This window comes from Phalacrocorax aristotelis, chromosome 8, assembly GCF_949628215.1.
Source record: "Phalacrocorax aristotelis chromosome 8, bGulAri2.1, whole genome shotgun sequence".
In the NCBI taxonomy this organism is placed as follows: Eukaryota; Metazoa; Chordata; class Aves; order Suliformes; family Phalacrocoracidae; genus Phalacrocorax; species Phalacrocorax aristotelis.
Window position 1 is genome coordinate 64,753 of NC_134283.1, and position 18,704 is coordinate 83,456.

Consider the following 18,704-nt stretch of genomic DNA (forward strand, 5'->3'; position numbering starts at 1 on the left):
CGAGATGAGGCTTCCTAGGCACGTAGCCTAGCTCGCTCGTGCCCTACACGCCCGTACCCAACTCCGGGTTACGCGTACAGACCCTGCGGTGCACGTTGGTGGCCTGTCCCGCTGCGGACTATGAAGGGGGATCCTTCCTCCCTCACCTGCAGGGACAGGCTCTCTCTTGCCTGCAGCAGGAAGGCAGCTGGCAGCCAGAGCGCCTTCAGTTTCTTCTGCTTTACCTTTCGTTGGCGTCTCCAGCTTCAGCCGAGGCAGCTCCTGTCCACAGCCGGGAAGGGCTCTGTGTGTCCCTTTTCGCCCTGGCGCTGCGAGGATGGCAAAGCCGGGCAAGAGAGAAGCCACGCAAGCCTGAGCCGGCCGCAGTCAACGGCATCCCCGGGGGAAGGACAGACAACCACGTCCTCAGCACGGTCTCTGGGAGAGGGAAAGAAGAAACAGCGACCGTCATTACCGTCGATCGACCCTGACCAAAGCCTCTCCTTGCGCAGGGGCTTCTGGACACAGCGCCCCTTCCCCGTGCTACTGCTAAGGGCCCCTGCGCCGAGGGGGAATCCAGTGCGCTTGAGGGCCGGCTCGCTGCCTTCACGACAGGGCCTGGGGGCGGCCAAGGGCTACGCAGCACGCTTCAGGGGAGGTGCCGGGGCTGGGGGCAGGCGCACGGGGTAAGGGGGGGCCAGGGGAGGCTGAGCGGGAGCTCCGGCGAGCCGGGGAAGCGGCCATCATCTGCGCCCTGGGCAGGGGGAAAAGGTCCTCCTCCTTTCCCTCTTCCCTTCTGTCAGCTCCCGGGGAACTCACCGCTTCTCGGGGAGCGGCCGCACCTGGAAGCCCCCAGAAATCAACACGAATCCAACCCCAAATACACCGCGCGTCCCGTACGCGGCACGGCCGCCCGGCACTCGAGCACCGGAAGACCGCGCCTCCAGACACGCCCCGGCGAACCACGTGACAGGGCCGGCAGCCACTGCGCCAGGACTACACCTCCCGGCATGCTCTGCGGCACAACACGGCCGCCCGGCAGCCGCGCCCCACAAGGACTACACCTCCCGGCACGCTCTGCGGCACAACACGGCCGCCCGGCAGCCGCGCCCCACAAGGACTACACCTCCCGGCACGCTCTGCGGCACAACACGGCCGCCCGGCCAGCCGGCAGGCACACCACCACAGCTCCCGGCACGCCGCCAGCCCGCCCTCCCCGCTCTCGGACCCTGCGGGGCACCGTCCCTCCCGCCGATGCACCCGGAAGCCCCACCGAGCCCTCAGCACAGCCTCGCTCTCCCCACCGCCCGCTCCGACCCGGCGCTGCCCCGCCGCAGCCCTCCTCGGGGCTTGACCCGGGACGCAGCGCTCCACCACCCAGCCCCCGCTCACCTCCTCCCTCGCTACAGTCGCAGCCCGCTGACGCTCGGCCACAGCTCCGCTCCGCCCTCGGCTCACACTGGCCCCCCGGAGCCGGGCACCACCCCTTTTCCAGGGAGGAGCCGGCACCGTCAGCCCCACTGCCCGCACCTGGGGCCCCTCCATCCAGTACCCCGCCCACAGCTGAGGCACAGCAGCAACGGGGGGCCCCCTCCCCTCACCCCCACAGTGCACCACCTCCTCCCCTGGGCTCCATCACAGCCCCTTGCCCCACGCAAAGGCAGCGCAAACGCAGCCCTGAGGGCAAAGGAGAGGGCAGGTGTTTGTGCAGGCGCGCACGTAACAAGTCCCAGGAGCCATTCGTGGCTCAGGCTCCCCAACGCTCCCCCCCTGCCCCAAGGCCACCTCGGCCGCCGTTGCCGCAGCCGCACGGAGCTGGTGTTGGCTGGGATAGTGCTCATTTTCTCCACGGTAGCTAGGAAGGGATACGTTTTGGATTTATGCTCAAAACACCGTTAATAATGTAGAGATGTTTTGGTTCTTGCTGAGCACTGCTTCCACAGTCAGGGCCTCTTCTGGTTCTCTCAGTGCCCCACCAGCAAGTAGGCTGGGAGAGGACACAGCTGGGAAAGCTTTCCCAGCTAACTGACCAAAGGGATATTCCATACCATTTGACATCATGCTCAGCACACGCAGCTGGGGGAAGAAGGGGGAGTCCTTGGGGGGCGGGGGGGGGGGGGGGGGGGGGGCTACGGCATTTCTCTCCCTAAGTAACCATTACACATGACAGAGCCCTGCTTTCCCAGAGGTGGCTCAACACCTGCCCGCCGAAAAGGAGGAGTGAATTAATTCCTTGCTTTGCTTCCACGCACAGCTTTTGCTTTACCTATTAAACAGTCTTGATCTCAACCCATGATTTTTCTCACTCTTACCCTTCCAGCTCTCTCCCCCAGCCCACTGAGGGTGGAGCGAGCAAGCAGCTCCCTGGTGCAGAGTTGCCAGCTGGGGCTAAGCCACAGCACGCGCTTGTCCTGGTTTGGCAGGGAACGGACCGTCCGTCGCCTGGCTCCTGGGCAGAGGGGGAGGCCACCAAAGGTGAGGAGCAGGGCACAGGACAGTAGGAAGAGAGAAGAGAAGAGCGGCATCCGGCTGGACGGGGGCCGGGGGGCGTGTGTGCGTGTAGGGAGAAGGCACGAGGCAGGGAACAGGACGGCCAGAGAAGGACAGGGAGCCTGACGGAGCTGGAGATAAAAGCAGCAGAGAGAGGGGAAGAGAGGCAGCAGAAAGAGGGAAGAGCAGGACACAGACCAACAAAGAAGGAAGAGGAGCAGGCTGGAGACGCACAAAGAACCTGGGGCAGGCAGCACGACAGCGAGGGAGGAAAGAAGAATAGGGGCAGGAAGCTGGACCGAGCGCGATGGAGAAAGACAAGATAAGCGACAAGAACAGGGCAGAAAGGGAAGAATGAAGCCACGGGGACAGGGAGCCGAGACAGCCAACGACGGAGGGAAGGGGCCGGGGAGGGAACACCACAAAACAAACCACGGGGCTACGTGGTACAGAGCATGAGAAGGCAGAGAATTAAGAATTAGGGACAGGGAGCCAGAAAGACAACAACAAAACAACACCCAAAACAAAGGGAGATGGGGAGCAAAAGGAATCGCAATGCGTACAGAAAGGAGAGAGAAACAATTCTAAAAGAGGGTCACGGGGAAGCCAGAGACAGCAAGATGGAGAAAGGACAAAAGCTACAGGCTACAGGGCAGAGAGGGAAGAATTAATGAATAGACACAGAGAGCTGGGCAGAAAGAGATGGAGAAAGGCTGAAGATCACACGGCCGACAGGGAAGAGAGAAGAGAGGGAGGAATTTTAAAAACAGGGGCAAGAAGCCAGAGGGAGGGAGAGGGAGGCAACACTAAAATGGGGACAAGCCACAGGGCGGCGAGGAGGGAACCGATGAATAAGAACAGGAGACCAAAGAGAACACAACGTAGAATGGAAAAAAGGAACAGCGGCCCAACAGGGAAGGAGGAATTAAAGATCAGGCACCGGGAGGCAGACGGAGACAAATGAAGAAACAAGTGGGGGGAAAAAAAAAAACAAAAAACCCACAACAACAGCAATGGGCTACAAAGACAGACAGAGAGGGAAGAAATAAAACATAGCAGCAAGGAGCTGGACAGAGAGAGATGAGGACAAACAAATAGCACGGGTCTACGTGACAGAGAACGTGGAATTAGAACACAGAGAGAGGGAGCCGGACAGAGAGAGAGGCCGAGAGAAAAATCTAGACGGGCTACAGCGGGCAGAGGCAGGAATTAAAACTAGGGACAGGGAGCTGGACAGAGAAAGACGGAGATCACAGGGAACAGCGGCGGGTGCAGGAAGAACAGGAATTCATGAATAGGGAAAGGGAGCTGGACAGAGAAGAACTCAGAAAGGCAAGAACAGTAGCAGGGTACAGAGGAGAGCAGACGAATTAAAAAGCGCGGCGGGAGCGTTGAGGCAGACAGAGAGAGATTAAGAAAAAAGTCACAGGCTACGTGGCAAAGCAGGAGGAATTCAGAAACGGGGATGGCAACCAAGGGAGAGTGAGCTGGTGAAGGATAACGGGCATTCAAAGTGAGGGACGGGGAGCTGGGAAAAGCGAGGCAGAGAAAAACAGAATCACAGAGAGAATCAAACAAAGCCAAAAAAGAAGAAACTGAACAACAGGAACAGGTGTAACCAAAGCGATGAAATCAACCAACCAGAGACGGTGTTCCATTACGGGAACACGGAGCGTACGAATCAGTGTATCTGTCGATCTGCATTTTAGTCACTAGGCGATCGTTAACGTCAACGAACAACAGACAACGTGCTTCTGTCAGAAAAGGACGACAAAACGCGGTTTCGTGTAGCGCACTGAGAAAACTAGCCAAGACTGCCAAGATAAGAGCCAAGAAGGCAAAAGGCAATTCTGGCAGGGGGAGATCGCGACCACCGACTCACGGACCACCACCGAGCCTGCGCAGTAATTCACATACGGAACGAGCAAGTTTGTACCGATCAGTAGACAGGACAATAATGAATGTGTATGAATACCTAAAATTTTGATCTACAAATTGAACGGGAAAGGTGTGTGAGGTACGCACGCCAGGAGGAGCGATCCCCCGTGCGTCTGCGCCGTGAATAAACAACGCCTGCTCTTTAATACTAAATTGGCGTTGAGGAGTTGTTTCCGATTTTACCGCGTTTTTCGGTAACGCGGTGAGTCAGACCAAGAGGGCCAGAGAAAGACAAAATACCGACAGGCTACAGGACAGAGCAGGAGGAATAAAAAAAATAAAAACGGAGCCAGAGCCAGGCAGAGAGAGGCGGAGAAAGAAAAAGTAGCCACAGGCTACAGGACAGAGAGAGGGAGGACTGAAAGACGGGGAGGCAGGGAGCCACTCAGAGCGAGATGGAGAAAGAAGGCACGGGGAGCGCGCAAAAAAAAAAAAAGAAAAAGAAAAATTTTGCAGCAGGTAAGGAAAGAGAGGGGGCCAGGGGAGAGACAGGGAGGGCCCAGGATGCACAAGAGAGGCAACGGGGGCCCCAGTGGGCCCAGGACTCACCGCGACTCTCGCTCTCAGCGCTGCTGGCACAATTTAGCCGTTCAGATGCTTCTTTCCCCTCCTCTCCTCCCTGCCTCTTCTGCAGCTCCAGACTCTAGGCCGTCCTCCACCTAAAGAGGATACATGGGTGTCTTACCGCTCTTACGAGATGAGGCTTCCTAGGCACGTAGCCTAGCTCGCTCGTGCCAGAGCTGGGGGCAGGCGCACGGGGCAAGGGGGGCCAGGGGAGGCTGAGGGGGAGCTCTGGTGAGCTGGGGAGTCGGCCACCTTCTGTGCCCTGGGCAGGGGGAAGGGGTCATCATCCTCCTCCTCCTTTCGCTCTTCCCTTCTATCAGCTCCCGGGTAACTCCTGGGGCTGCCCTCACCCGCTCACCTTTAGCATACCAGAAGCCTGCCTCGGCGGGTCGTTTGAAGCTTCCCATCCCACCAGCCCCAGTAGTGCAGGCACACAAGGAGACACCCCTGCACCCACCAAAGGCGCTCGCTCACCTCGCCGGCAGCCCTAGGCCTCACCCGACACAGGGAATCGTGTCCGACACCACCACGCTGCAGCAGGAGCGGAGGAGGCCTTTCCTTACCAGGAAGCAGCAACGAGCACGGCGGCATCACCTCGCAGGCACCGCAGCATCGCAGGGCTGTTACCTGCAGAGAGAGCAATGGGGATCACAGGGACGCCACCGCGCGTGCGCGGCTCCCGGGCTCAGTACCCAATTCTGGTCGCTGGGCAGCAGCATTATCTGAATTACTCTTCTCGATTAATACCATCCAGAAACCGTAACTTGGCTGCATCCACAGAGCTTCTATTCCTCTGCACCTTTCTCCCTCGCAGCCCCAGCAGCACCGTTCATTGCCTCTGCACCAAACAGCAAAGCGTCACGAGCATTTGTCCTTTCCTCTCGACTGCTTAAAAAAATCTGGTGCTTGCTACTGTCCATGCCACTGCCCCCCCCATGCCCGAGGGAGGAGAAGCAGCACAGCAAACCTGGGGAACAAGGTTGGGTTCCCCACCCCCGCAGAATAAGCCCCAGGAACTGCTTGTAGGCATGTGGCATCAGGGTTGTGATAGGGTTTTGTTTTGGTTTTCTTTTCTTCCCTGCCTTCTTTACATAATGTAATAATTGGGGTTGCTTTTCCAACTACTGAGATCTGTGGGGACTTTTTGTGCTTTCACCCTACAAAAAATGGTCATTTTCACTTTCGGTTTTGTGCATGAGAATGGTTGGTGGGTGCTTTTAGGTGGTTGTTCCTTCCCCACCACCACCCTTTTTTTCCTTTCCAGCTGCACAAATCCAGCTGGAGTTGGCTTTCCCAGAAGCCCCAAGTTGTTTTCTTTCCACCAGAATTCTTTCTGTTTTTTCACCCCCCATTGCAGACCCAGAGTCGGGGTTTGAGGTATTTTTGTGCCCAGGCAGCAGCTCCCAGGCTGCATAAGCAGCCCCACAGGGGGAAGTCCCCGTTTGAGGGAATCGGCCCCAAACTGGGATGGGAAAGTGAAGAGAAGGAGAAAAAACCCTGAATAACCTGAAAAAGAACACCTACTCCAGCCCACCAAGCACCGGTCACCTTGCCTGACTCACCTCCAGGGCCCAGATCACACTCGGCTCATCGCTTAGCACCCTCGGATCACAAAAAAAAAAAAAATAGTAAAACCCATAATGGAGCCCTATAGCCATCAGTCACATCTTCCCTCCAGTACTACACAGACTCACCTTCTTACAGCACTCCCCTGGGCTCTCCTCCGTTGCCCTGCACGACTCATCCGTCTGCACCTGGAAAAACAGTGTTACTGAACAAGTCACCTGGAGGCACAGCAACAGCTTAACCATTCCGCAGCTCTTGTGCCACGTAGGAATACCGTCTAGAGCCCAACTACAGCCTGCCGTTAAAGGAAATGCATTAAATCAAACGTTAAGCCCTCGCACATACAAGCCGAACAGCAAAAACACGGCACGCTCGCGCACCCAGGGCGCAGCCCGACGGAGGTCCACGCGCACCTCGCCGTTTTGATGCAGAGCCACCTAGCATCCCTGCGAGCACAGCTGCAGGTGCAACAGCAGTTTCACCTACACCCATCTCCGCGCGCAGCGCTTCTGAAGCTTTAAACTGAAAGCCCTACCTTGAAGCTTGGCCACACTAGAAGCGAGCCATAGCTAGGACTCCACAGAAACACAGCAACACAAATTGCACACCCACAGCGGCGACAGCTTCGCAGCTATTCAGACCAGGAACAACAGAGAAAAGTAAAACAGCTTCATCACCCGCACAGGAAAAGCAGCAGACGGAGACAAAGGGTCAGCATTCATAGCCCTTACAGAAGACAGGCATTCTCTCTCCTTCCATTCCTAAACCCATCCCCACTTAGGTCTAAATATCGCAGCCCTGCTGTGGCAATATCGAGAGCGGGGAACAAGAGCCCTGCCGCCGGCCGTTTGTGCGGCAGGACACAAAAACAGAGGGACACGTTTTGCCACACACAACCCTGAATCTCCTGAAAATTTATGTTTACTAAAAATAGCCATTGGGAACATATTCCAAAAACATTCGGCAATGAAACTTTTATGTGTTTGACACCCGCACATTTTCTGGGAACTTGCTATTTGCTTCCTGGTTTTGCTGGTCTTCCCTCAGAAATTCTACCTGCAGCCAAGTTATTCCCACCCTCCCGACCGGTTCAAGCATTCACCTTCCTTGTATTACCAGCACATTGACACAGGGGAGGAACTTAACTGCTCTTCTAAAACTATCCAAATGACAATTACAGCCCTGAAAGAGGAGTGGAAGAGAAGAAAAGGAGAGATCAGGCAGCAAAAATGCTCTGCAGGCTGCTGCCAGCCAACACTGCACTCTTTTGTTAAAGCCACCCCGCCCCCCCAAATGCAAACAAAAAAAACCCCATGACTTCGTGGAGTGCATTTTTTTTTTTTTTCTTTTCAGCAGTCCTTTTGGAGCTCATCCCTGTCTCAGCATCTTGTCTTGTCACAGCATAAAGTGCAGATGATCTGTATCCCGATGCCATTTGCATGGATGAATACATTTTCAGAAATAGACCCGATCCGTGAGACTCCTGTCACCTTTGTGGTTTTAATAATCGTAACTCAATTTTATCAACTGACACACTTGTGAGAACTAATTAACTTTGAAACTTAGCCTCTCCTTGGGGAAGAAACGTGTTAGACACCAAATGAAACTGATTCAGAGCTCCGAAGCACGATGGAGCCGATAGAGCTGTTGTGACTTAGTTTGTATGATTAATTAATTGGTTAATAACTATCCTAAGCAGCACAGAAAGAAGAGCTGGACCCAAAGAGGGTACGCTGCGCTGGATCCAAAAAGCACCCTTCCTCCAGGGACCCGCCTCAGGTGGCGAGGTTCGCTCTGGTTCATGCTGGCCTCCCGAACTTCGGGGTCCAATGTGACCGGACCCCCACCTCCGGGGAGGGTCCTCGTACCCTGCCCAACCCCTGCTTTCCCCTGCAGCCCCCAATGCCCCCACCCCACCCCAACCCACCAGCCTGCACAAGCAGCCAAACAGGCTTCTGCTTTTGGCCCCCAAACCAGCTCACTTTGGGACCGTTTCTCAGCCAAAGAGCCCAGCTGCTGAGCCTGTTCTCAAGTCCCAAAAATGCAGCACTTGACCTCTGCTCCTCAGCCCAAAACCACACGACTTAGTCCCCTCGCTCAGGCCCTCAAAACGCACAACTCGATCTGTTTCGGGGCCCCGGCGTCAGCCACAGGAGCCTGGTCTCCAGGCCCAGGAACAGAAGAGCTGTGCTCTCCCCGTTCAGGGACCAAACCAGCTGAGCCTGGCTGCATCCCGGCCCCCCTCCGCAGTCCCCCACGGGCAACGCTCAGGGCCGCGGAAGAGCGCAGACACCCCACAGCCCTGCACCCCCACGGCCCACGCGGGCACTGTCGGGGAGGCCTTGGGAACTGAACTGCACGGGCCCGGCCCCGCACCCCGGCGGGGCAGCCCAAGCACCGGCCCGGCAGCGCTTTCTTCCTGCTCTCGCAGGCCTCGTTTCCCCGGCATCGCCGGGCCCGCACCCCAACCCCACAGGGGGCCCGGCCCAGCCCGCCTCCAGCAAACCGCGGCGGCAGCAGCCGGGGTCCTTGCCTGCCTCGCGGGCAAGGGGGGACCCGCCCGGCACCACAGGAGCCCCCGCCGGGGTCGCCGCCGCCACCCGACCCCAACGAGGAGCAGCCGAGAGCCGGGTGGGGCTGCCCCTACTTCCCCACGGCCGGGCACGGGCTCGGCCCCAAAACCCAACCACCGACCCCACGACAGCGCTCGGCCCGGGGCTACTGCTGCCCGCAACCCCCCCACGGGGACTCCGCGGACCGGGAGACCCCACAGCCGAAACCCACCGACCCACAGCGCGCCCGGCCACGCGGGCTCCTCACATGCCCCCCGGCGCGGCTCCGGCTGCCCCACGGCCCGGCACGGAGCCGAACCCGGCCACCGGGACCATCCGCCGCCCCCCCACCCACCCCCCCGGCGCTCCGGGACGGTTCTCATCCCTTTTCGCTCTGACGCCTCGAGCCGAGCCGGCCCCGCTCCTCCGAGCTACCGGCGGTGCCCGCTCTGCTGCTCGGGGGCCGGGCCCTGTTCTCGCCCAGCCGCGAGAAGCCGCCCCGGGGTCTCCTCGGTGCGTCCAGCCGCGTGCCGTGCCGGAGCGGGGAGAGCCGGGTACGAGCACGGAGCCCTGGGGCAGGGGTTGCCCCAGTGCCGCCGACTGTGTGGGGGTCTGTAGTCCCCCCCCGCCCCACGCGGGGGGCGCACACACGGTACACCCGCGGGCAGGGGCATCCCCGGGGAGCCGTGCGGCCGGGCTGTGCCATAGGAGGGAAAGGTGATGTTGGTTTCCCATTTTCCCCGCAGACCGATCCTCCCCCCCTCCCCCGGTACTGAGTCGCCCCCCCCCCCCCCCCGCCCACCCCTTCCCGCGCGTTACAGCCCGCGAAAAAGCTTTTAACAACCCGATCGACAACACTCCCTTTATCCCTCTTCCAGCAGCAGCAGCGAGAGATTAAGCCAACTGCAGCAGAGAGGAAGAAGGCAAGGAGAGCCTTTTCAAGCAAGGGCAGGACAAAAATGCACGGGGTGGACAGGCACAGGAGAGGCTGCATTATCTGGAAAGCACAACACCTACCAAGGGCAGAAAATAAGGAACGAATCGTTTCCAAGGAGCTGCAGCAGACGAATCACCTTTTCCTTTATTGCTCTCCTGCCCTTTGTTATCCAAAGCGATAGGCTTCACCACCGGGCAGAAAATATCTGCCTAGATTTACACGGACAACCAGAAACAATCAAGGCACCCAGGAAAAAGTTCACAGCAGAGGTATAACACATCAGCAGCTAAAGCATTTGTTACGCAGGCACAACTAGGCACTAAACAAAGGCTTTCCAACACTGGAGGTCTAGAACAGGTAGACATTAGCACAGAAGCACAAGGGGCTCTGTCACCCTGCACAAATCTCCCCGTGCCTACACACGCACACGTTCAGAAGTTATTTATCAGAAAACGCCCAACTAGGCCATTTGCCACAGTCACCAGACTCACGACGTGATAACACGACATGACACACGAGGTGGGCTCAGAGTTTTAAGGCAAAAATACCTCCCCCCGCCCCCCCCACCCGAGATCTTTCAGGCTCCACACCTGCCATGTCCCCGCACCAAACCTACCCGGCCAAAGGGCTTCAGGTGGCCCAAAACAGAGTACACAGAAAATAGATGGGGAAAGCCCAACATTGTGCAAAAGCGAACGATGCCCGACCAGGGCTTCTCTGCGGGGCCCGGGCCCGGCGCGGAGCCGCACCCCCACCCCGGCCCGGGGTCGGGCTCGGGCCCGGGCCCGGCGCGGAGCCGCCCCCCCACCCCGGCCCGGGGTCGGGCTCGGGCCGGGACCCGGGCCCGGCGCGGAACCGCCCCCCCACCCCGGCCCGGGGTCGGGCACGGGCCGGGGCCCGGGTCGGCGCGGAACCGCCCCCCCACCCCGGCCCGGGGTCGGGCACGGGCCGGGGCCCGGGGTCGGCGCGGAACCGCCCCCCCACCCCGGCCCGGGGTCGGGCACGGGCCGGGGCCCGGGGTCGGCGCGGAACCGCCCCCCCACCCCGGCCCGGGGTCGGGCACGGGCCGGGGCCCGGGGTCGGCGCGGAGCCGCCCCCCCACCCCGGCCCGGGGTCGGGCTCGGGCCGGGGCCCGGGGTCGGCGCGGAGCCGCCCCCCCACCCCGGCCCGGGGTCGGGCTCGGGCCGGGGCCCGGGGTCGGCGCGGAGCCGCCCCCCCACCCCGGCCCGGGGTCGGGCTCGGGCCGGGGGCCCGGGGTCGGCGCGGAGCCGCCCCCCCACCCCGGCCCGGGGTCGGGCTCGGGCCGGGGCCCGGGGTCGGCGCGGAGCCGCCCCCCCACCCCGGCCCGGGGTCGGGCTCGGGCCGGGGCCCGGGGTCGGCGCGGAGCCGCCCCCCCCGGGCCCCGGCCCGGGGTCGGGCTCGGGCCGGGGCCCGGGGTCGGCGCGGAGCCGCCCCCCCACCCCGGCCCGGGGTCGGGCTCGGCGCGGAGACCCACCCCCCCACCCCCCCCGGCCCGGCCCGGGGTCGGGCCCGGCACGGAGACCCACCCCCCCGGCCCGGCCCGGGGTCGGGCCCGGCACGGAGACCCACCCCCCCCACCCCGGCCCGGCCCGGGGTCGGGCCCCGCACGGAGACCGCCCCACCCACCCCGGCCCGGGGTCGGGCCCCGCACGGAGACCGCCCCACCCACCCCGGCCCGGGGTCGGGCCCCGCACGGAGACCCCCCCACCCACCCCGGCCCCGGGGTCGGGCCCGCACGGAGCCTCCACCGCTGCCCGAACTCACCCACCAGCGCTCTCCGGCCCCTGGCCACGGCCGCGCTGCTCTCCCAGGCGGCTGCCGCAGGCGAGGGTCGGGCGCTGCCAGGCCTCCAGGAGTCCCGAGGAGCTGGCGGCCACCGCAGGGGATGGCTGCCTGCGGCCGGACTGCCGCGGCGCTCCCCGTCCAGGTCCGAGCAGTCTCCGCCGGCCACGGCTTCCCACGCCGGGCCGCAGAGGGGCCCCGGCACCGCAAAGAGACACCTCGCGACCCGGCCGCCCCACGCACCCCTCCCACCTCCGCTCCGCCGCGCCGCGCCACCGGAAGCCCGAGCTCCGCGGGGCGGCCCTTAGAGGGCGGCCGGAAGGACCGGCCCCCCACCGGCCCTCCCCCGCGCCGGACCGCCCCCGCGCCCAGCCGTTGAGCGCCAGCGCCCCCTGCTGGCCGGGCCGCGCTCAGCTCGCGAGGGCGCCGTGGGCCGGGCGGGGCGGGACGCGCCGGCTCGGGGCCAGCTCGTTTCGGGGCGGGCGAGGCGAGCGAGCAACCCCTGCGGGCCCCGGTCACGGCCGGGCAGAGCCGCGCGCCCTCCGAGAGCGGCTGAACGGGGCTGCCCCTCGTGACACATACCGAGCCGTCCGCGACGGGAGCGAGCAGGTGAGGAAGGGCCGGCGGCCGCGGGGCCCTGGCCGCAGGCACGGGGTGGGCTGGGCCCGTGGGGCCGCCCTGCTGGGTCACTGCCCTGCGCCGCACCGCGCTGGGGGCTGGGGCCCGACCGGCGCCGGGGGACCGGGGGCAGCCACGAGCAGAGGGCCTGAGCTTATCCACGGCCTGCAGAACACCCCGAAGCGTGAGACGCTGCAAGGCCAAGGTGGTCCTTGGCAATGGGGGGGCGCCTGGGCTCGGCCTCCGCCTTACCCGTCCTGGGTCTGCGTGGCGTTCCAGGGGAATGGTGTTTTGCTTGTGCGGAGGTGGGCTGGCCGTTCGGCCGTGCCCCGCCGTTACCAATGCTGCCAAAGGCGCTCGCACGCTCTGGCCCATTACTGCTGTGGTACCGCGCTGTAGCAGAAAGAAGAGGCGTTGTGTTTTCTCACAAAAAGCCTCCTATGGTCAGCTGAAGAAATAACCTCCTTCCGTGGCACTGACTCTTTTCGTACAGTCCATAGCCGCTTTCGGCTTTTGTCTTTACAGCATTCAGTTTGCTTTCTGCCAAGCTTTCTACCTGCTGTGAAACATTTGGATGGTTTTTTCTTGTTGGTTTTTTTTTCCCCTACTTGCTCCACAACTCCCACACCAACCACCCAGCGCAGCTCGCCTTTCAGCCCCCAGACCGAGGAGCCTTGCCCTGGGACGGCCCTTACATGTCAGCAGAGTTGTTCCAGCTCTCACCCTGTCCCTACCCAGCTGAGGATGTCTGTGTCCGTGGGAGACACCCAGAAACTCCCCCTGCTGCGTGGCAGTCCCCTGCCCCGTCAGTGAAAACTGCGGCAATATCGGCTAAGTTTAAAAGCGTCGGCAGGAGGTGCAGAATATGTAAATAAAGTGGCGGTTGGCTGCCGGGTATGGGTACAATATAAATACATTTTGTTTACAGGCCTTCGTGCCTATTCGGCGTTGAACGGCACCGCAGCCCACCCACCCCGGGGCTCGGAGAAGGGTCTCTCCAAGGGCACAACCTAAGACAGTGCAGGAAGCCCAGCTGCCACGCTCCCAGTCGCTACGGGACGCTTGCTTACAGTTACACCGACGAGGGTACGGATGAGGCTGGAACTAGCAGAAATGCTGACTCTTCTGGCCTTTTATTTGTGGAAGGTACAGCGCGCGAGACTCGGCGGCTCACAGGAGAAGCGTGCAGTGCTGCCGGACTCTCATTCTCAGCTCACGTACTACTGCCAAAGCTCCTGCCCTGTGCTGTGCCAGATGCCGGCTGGCGTGAGCACCTGGGCTCCTGAGGGACCCCCTTGTCCTGAGAGCCAGAAGTACTCACTTCCCTTTGCATGAGGCCTGTAGGAGATATACCCTGCAATTTTAAAAATCTGTATCAAATGTGGCAGACTCAAAAGAGGGCATTTTTAAAAAGGCAGGTTTGTTTTCTTTTTTAACTTTACCATCTACAGCCTAGCAAAGAGCTCCCTTTCAGTGTCAGTCGCTTGGCTTTCTCCCCTAGTGATGAGGTCCCAGCCTCCCAGTGAGATCTCGCTGGAGATATTCTCAGTTTCCCTCGAGTACGTGGCTGCCCTGGCCCGAGGCCAGCAAAGAAGCTGACTTTGCCCGTGCCCGAATCAGCAACACGTCCAGCAGGCGACTTGCAGAGCCCAGGGAACCCTCGTAAAGAGGTTTGGGGGTGGGCCGCCACATCTGTGGCATCGGCCGTGGGAAAGGACCGGCGCAGTAAAACAGGTGGGTGAAACCGCGGTCCGCGCCAATACGTGCTGCTGCCTGGGGCATCGCTTTGCTGCGGGTCAAGTCAGATGCTCTCTGTAAGAGTCAGTCAGAGTAAAGGCAGTAGATGATTTTTTTTCTGCTCGTTTTAACAAAGGCTGGACGGAGCCCATAGAGGAAGGCACTACGCGTCTTGCTGGGTTTGTTTCCCTGCCTTCTCGTAAGCTGTCGCGGAAACTTGCACGAGCAAAGCCTGTGCAAGCTGATGACAGCCACACACGGTTGAAGAGGGAGCAGACGGTGAGAGCAGAGGTACGCGCTCAGGCTGTGCGCTGGAAGCTAATGCTAATGCTGCAAAATAAAGAGTGGATTTTCTTTTTTGGGTTTAGGTGAGCGCTAAAACATTACATGTGCGCGTGTGTGTGTGTCTCTCGCAGGTTTTTGTCATACACCCCACCCTCCCACCCCAAAAAAAAAACCACCCACACATGCCACGCGTTAAACAGTGGTTTTCCATTGTACTTAGACGTGCTTACATAGGTGTGTTGGTTTGTTATTTTTTTTAATGCAGAAACAGCAATACGATAGATTTAATACAGCTAGCAATTAGATGGGTGTAGCTTTAGAGCGTCGGCTGTTTACAAAGCAACTGCACACCTTCTTTAACTCACAGTTTAAACAAATAAACTTGCAGTGCATCACACGTGCTTTGTACAGTCACGTTCCACACAGCAGGTCAGATGCTTCACCCTGCCTTGTCCTTGTTCCCCCGACTCCGACGGGACCGCCAAGGCCATCCTGGGGACAGCGCCACTTTCTAGCAGCTGGGTTGCTTGCCTGGACGCCCCACAGACAAACAATCATTTCCCCACTGAACCTCTTCTCAAATATTTTCCTACCCCTGCAGGCCCCACGTCCTTTGGTTCATATTTCCTTTTTTCCGGGCTTTATGCACAGGACCGATGATTTCCAGAAACAGAAACAGAGGCTGATTCAGTCCAGGCTAAACATTCTCTGACCTAAACCAAACTGCCTTCGAAGAGATAGCTGTACTGTAGGCACCACCTCGGGAACAGAAGTTGCCCTGTCATAAAAAAAAAAAAAAAAAAAAAAGGAAGGAAAACAAGGCATTTCAGGCTGAGGAGGCTGAACGGTGTGCTGGGGGCGGTGGGGGGTTGGAAAGAAACAGTTCAGACGATTAGAGCGAGCTTAGCGTTGCAAAGCGTGCCATTATTTTTAATTTGGCAGTCAGAAGAAAATAGATTCTGACACTGATTTCCTGTGTGCTGCGGGAGTTCTCTCCTCAGCATTCCTGTGCACCATTTTACTTTTGTGTCCCGTCCGCTTCGCTTTTGCGCTGTAGCCTCTCCGGTTCTAGCTACGCTTCCCACCACCCCCATTACTCTTTGACAAGCCCAGCTCTCACTGTGCTTCTCTTCCCGTATGCGCGTGCAGGGAAAAGCCCGCGCGTCTGCCACTACAGGACACGCTCTGGGAGGCAGGAGAGATGACGACGCTCCCTGACAGAGGACACAGCTGAGGGGCAGTCCGCCGGGGCTGGGGAGATGGCAGCACCTTCCCTCAGCTGCCCCATCCGAGCACGGGTGCAGGTGAGCACTGAGGAGAGACAAGCAGGCAGGAGCCGCAGAGCGAGACAGAAAATAAAATTCACGGGTGGGTGCTACTTATGTCTCATTTTTAGCGCAAGGGATGAATTCTCTGCACATTCTTGGAGCTGCCCCTTTGGGACTCACGGAGAAGAGGGAGGTTGGCCACGCGGTGCAGCCCAGCTCTGCTTCCCCTAAATAGTTTTACTGTTCAGGTGTTGCCCTAATCTGGCCGGTACCCCTGCAAAGAGTTTGGGATTTCTGCTGCCTCTCCGGGCCAGCCGCAGACCCTGACTTCATCGCAGCGAATGACCCTGCACTCCTCAGAGCGGTTGCCGAGTCACATCCCGCTGCCTTCCCTGCAGAACTGGAGACCCTTTTTCAGCCCTTGCCCCCTCTTCTCTCAGCTCGTTGCCCATCCCTTTTTCAGGGCCAGCACCGATCCTGCCTCCAGCTCGCCCTGTCTCCACCTGTGAGCGCCCAACACGAGCTAAATGTCTCCTCAACGATGCACGGAAGAGACGCGCAGGTAACCCAGCACAGACCCCCTGCAAACATCTTCTTTCCATTTTCTTTCCTCTCCTGACACGAAGAGATGACTTAGGAAAAGCGTACTGCTCACATTTCACCTGCACTGCTTCTACTTTCACTTTCGCTCTCCTGGGCAGTAATTAATAGCAGTGGTTGGGGAGGGCTGGGGCATTCCCCCAAAGCGGCTGCGGTTACATCCGGGCGGTTGTGGCACTCCATTAGCTTTGTAATTTTAAATCTAAATCTTCTGGAATTGTTAGTTCTAGTCAGGAATCACCCGCACCTGCAAATTTTCTTAATGCCTACGCTTGAACCCAGCCACTGTTTAACAGCTCACCTTTATTTCTCTTCATTTAAGAATCTAAAGCTTCGTTTACTGCTTGGGTTGCAAGCAGGAGCTGTCGCTGCCTCTGAACTTTCTAACAGCCCTGTTACCATTTCAGTATTACCCACTCCCAATTTAGCTTTCCAGTTCAATTTTCATTGTAGATCCTAAAACTTTCCTTATTTTGTTTCTGATCAGGAGTCATTAATGCCTGCAGTTGATTTAATAACGGCTGTATTTAGATTGAGCTATTAATGACTCGCAACTCTATTTATGGCATAAAAAAGGACTGCCTTTATTTTTTTTTAATTACAGATTAGGAATAATGACTGCCTGGTTTGTTCAGTAATAGCTGCGATTAAATTTAGTCACGACTCATCCCTAAATAATATGTGTTTATTTGCACTCTAACAATTTAACCTTCCCCTTACTGGTCAGGGGCACCGACAAGTGCCCGTGCGTACCTCCGCTCCCCCTGCGCCGGCTCCCCAGGGAACAGCCTCTTACCCTGTCCAGAGTCTGCAGCGGCCTGTTGTCGTCCCAGCTCCTCGCCCTCGAGCGGCGGATCCGCTGCTGCCCAGAGGGGACGGAAATGTGCGGGGTAAAGCTCTCCGGGCTGCCTGCGTCCCGTGCGGAGGCGGTGAGCTCAGCAGCCTGTACGCTGTTGGGGCCGAGCCAACAGCCTGAGGAGGAGTCGCAGGGCGTAGCTGTTTCTGCAACAACCACGCTTTCCTGCCTGGCTGGACAAGAAAGTGGGGCCTGCGGGGGCCTGGAGAGGCAGCATCGCTGTAGGTTGTGCCACGGCTGTTGAGAGGCCAAGGCAACACCTGAAACAGTGAACGGCGCAACTAGTGAAAACCCCCAAGGTTCCGGGTTCAGGAAAGACAGGAATTGCAGCAGCACAATAAAATGATCTCACAAGGGGGAAAAAAACCCAGCAAAGCAAAAACCAAACCCCAAACAGAACACCACACCACTAAACCGTCTCACCGCCCCCTCAGCGCCCAAAACAGCATCCCAGGAGAAAAAAAAGCAAAGCAGGCCACAAGGGACCTTTCTAGTACAGATGCTGCCAAAGAGTGCCAAGCTCTGAAATCCTTACCTCAGGCAACGCCTCCGCTTCTCTAAACGCCAGAGCACGCCTGCCCGGGGAGCTGAGACAGCCCCAAAGCTGCGACCGCCCGAGGGAACACGGCAGCACCGACGCCAGAAGAGCCCAGGGGCAGCAAGAGCTGCCCGAGCCCAGGCTGGGGCTCTTCGACCCCCGGGCCCCGCCCCCGCCCTTCCCACAGCGCCCGCGAAAGGGGCGGGCCGAGCCCCCCGAGGGGTGAAGGCCCCGGGAGCCGTACGAGAGCCGCCTGAAGTTCCCGGCACGGGAGGGAGGGGGGAGAGAAAACACCCAAACCGAGCCCCCCGAGCAGAGCAAACACAGGCTCGGGCTGTTGCTGGGGGGCGGGGCCTGTCGCTAAGGGGAGAGAGCCGGCACCGCCCCCCGGGCCGTTGCCAGGGGGTGTGGCCTGTCATCACGAGGAGCTGCTGGTACCGCCCCCCCGGGCCGTTGCCAGGGGGTGGAGCCTGTCACTAAGGGGGTGTGTCCAAAGGGACGCTGGCAATGCCCCCGGAACCATCACCACGGGCAGGGCCTCTTGCTATGGAGGGTGGGGCCAGGCAGCACCAGCAACACCCCCAGGCTGTCACCAGGGGGTGGGACCTGTTGCTAACTGGGGGTGCTGGGGAGCACAGGAGCACGGCCCCACCCCGCTAGGCCCTCGCCAGGGGGCGGGGCCTGTCGCAAAGGTGGGTGGGGCCAGGTGGGTTCAGACATCAGACCGACCGACCGACCGACCGCCCATCGCCGGGGGCGGGGCCCGTTGCTAAGAGCGTGGCTAGGGGTGTCAGCACCACCCTCACCGGGCTATCGCAAGGGGTCAGGACCTGTCGCTAATGGCTGTGCCTACACGGTTCCGGCCCCCACGGTGCCGTCACCAGGTAGCGGGGGGGTGTGTGTGTGTGGGGGGGTGTGTGTGTGTGTCACTAAGTGGCGTGGAGAAGCAAGCGCGGCAAAATGTCGCTACAGC

The 18,704-nt window shown here is 59.9% G+C and overlaps 2 long non-coding RNA genes across 5 annotated transcripts in view; both read right to left on the reverse strand.

The window, feature by feature from the left end:
- Window positions 1-350: 350 nt before the first annotated feature.
- Window positions 351-12,097, reverse strand: LOC142060726 (uncharacterized). Of its 2 annotated transcripts, XR_012661893.1 has the most exons (5): window positions 11,812-12,097; window positions 6,666-6,725; window positions 5,446-5,598; window positions 4,957-5,066; window positions 351-417 (listed from the first exon to the last, which is right to left on the reverse strand). It is a non-coding gene; the product is annotated as an uncharacterized LOC142060726 (long non-coding RNA). The 2 variants fall into 2 exon arrangements; XR_012661892.1 differs by having other exon boundaries at window positions 4,957-5,598.
- A 2,557-nt stretch (window positions 12,098-14,654) lies between these two features.
- Window positions 14,655-18,704, reverse strand: part of LOC142060781 (uncharacterized) — a 30,592-nt gene continuing 26,542 nt past the window's right edge. The window contains exons 5-6 of one of the 3 annotated variants that reach the window (XR_012661919.1): window positions 17,091-17,453; window positions 14,655-15,247 (exon numbers count right to left, since the gene is read on the reverse strand). This is a non-coding gene — a long non-coding RNA (uncharacterized LOC142060781). The remainder of the gene's footprint in view (window positions 15,248-17,090; window positions 17,454-18,704) is intronic. The other 2 variants (XR_012661918.1, XR_012661920.1) reach the window with 2 other exon arrangements.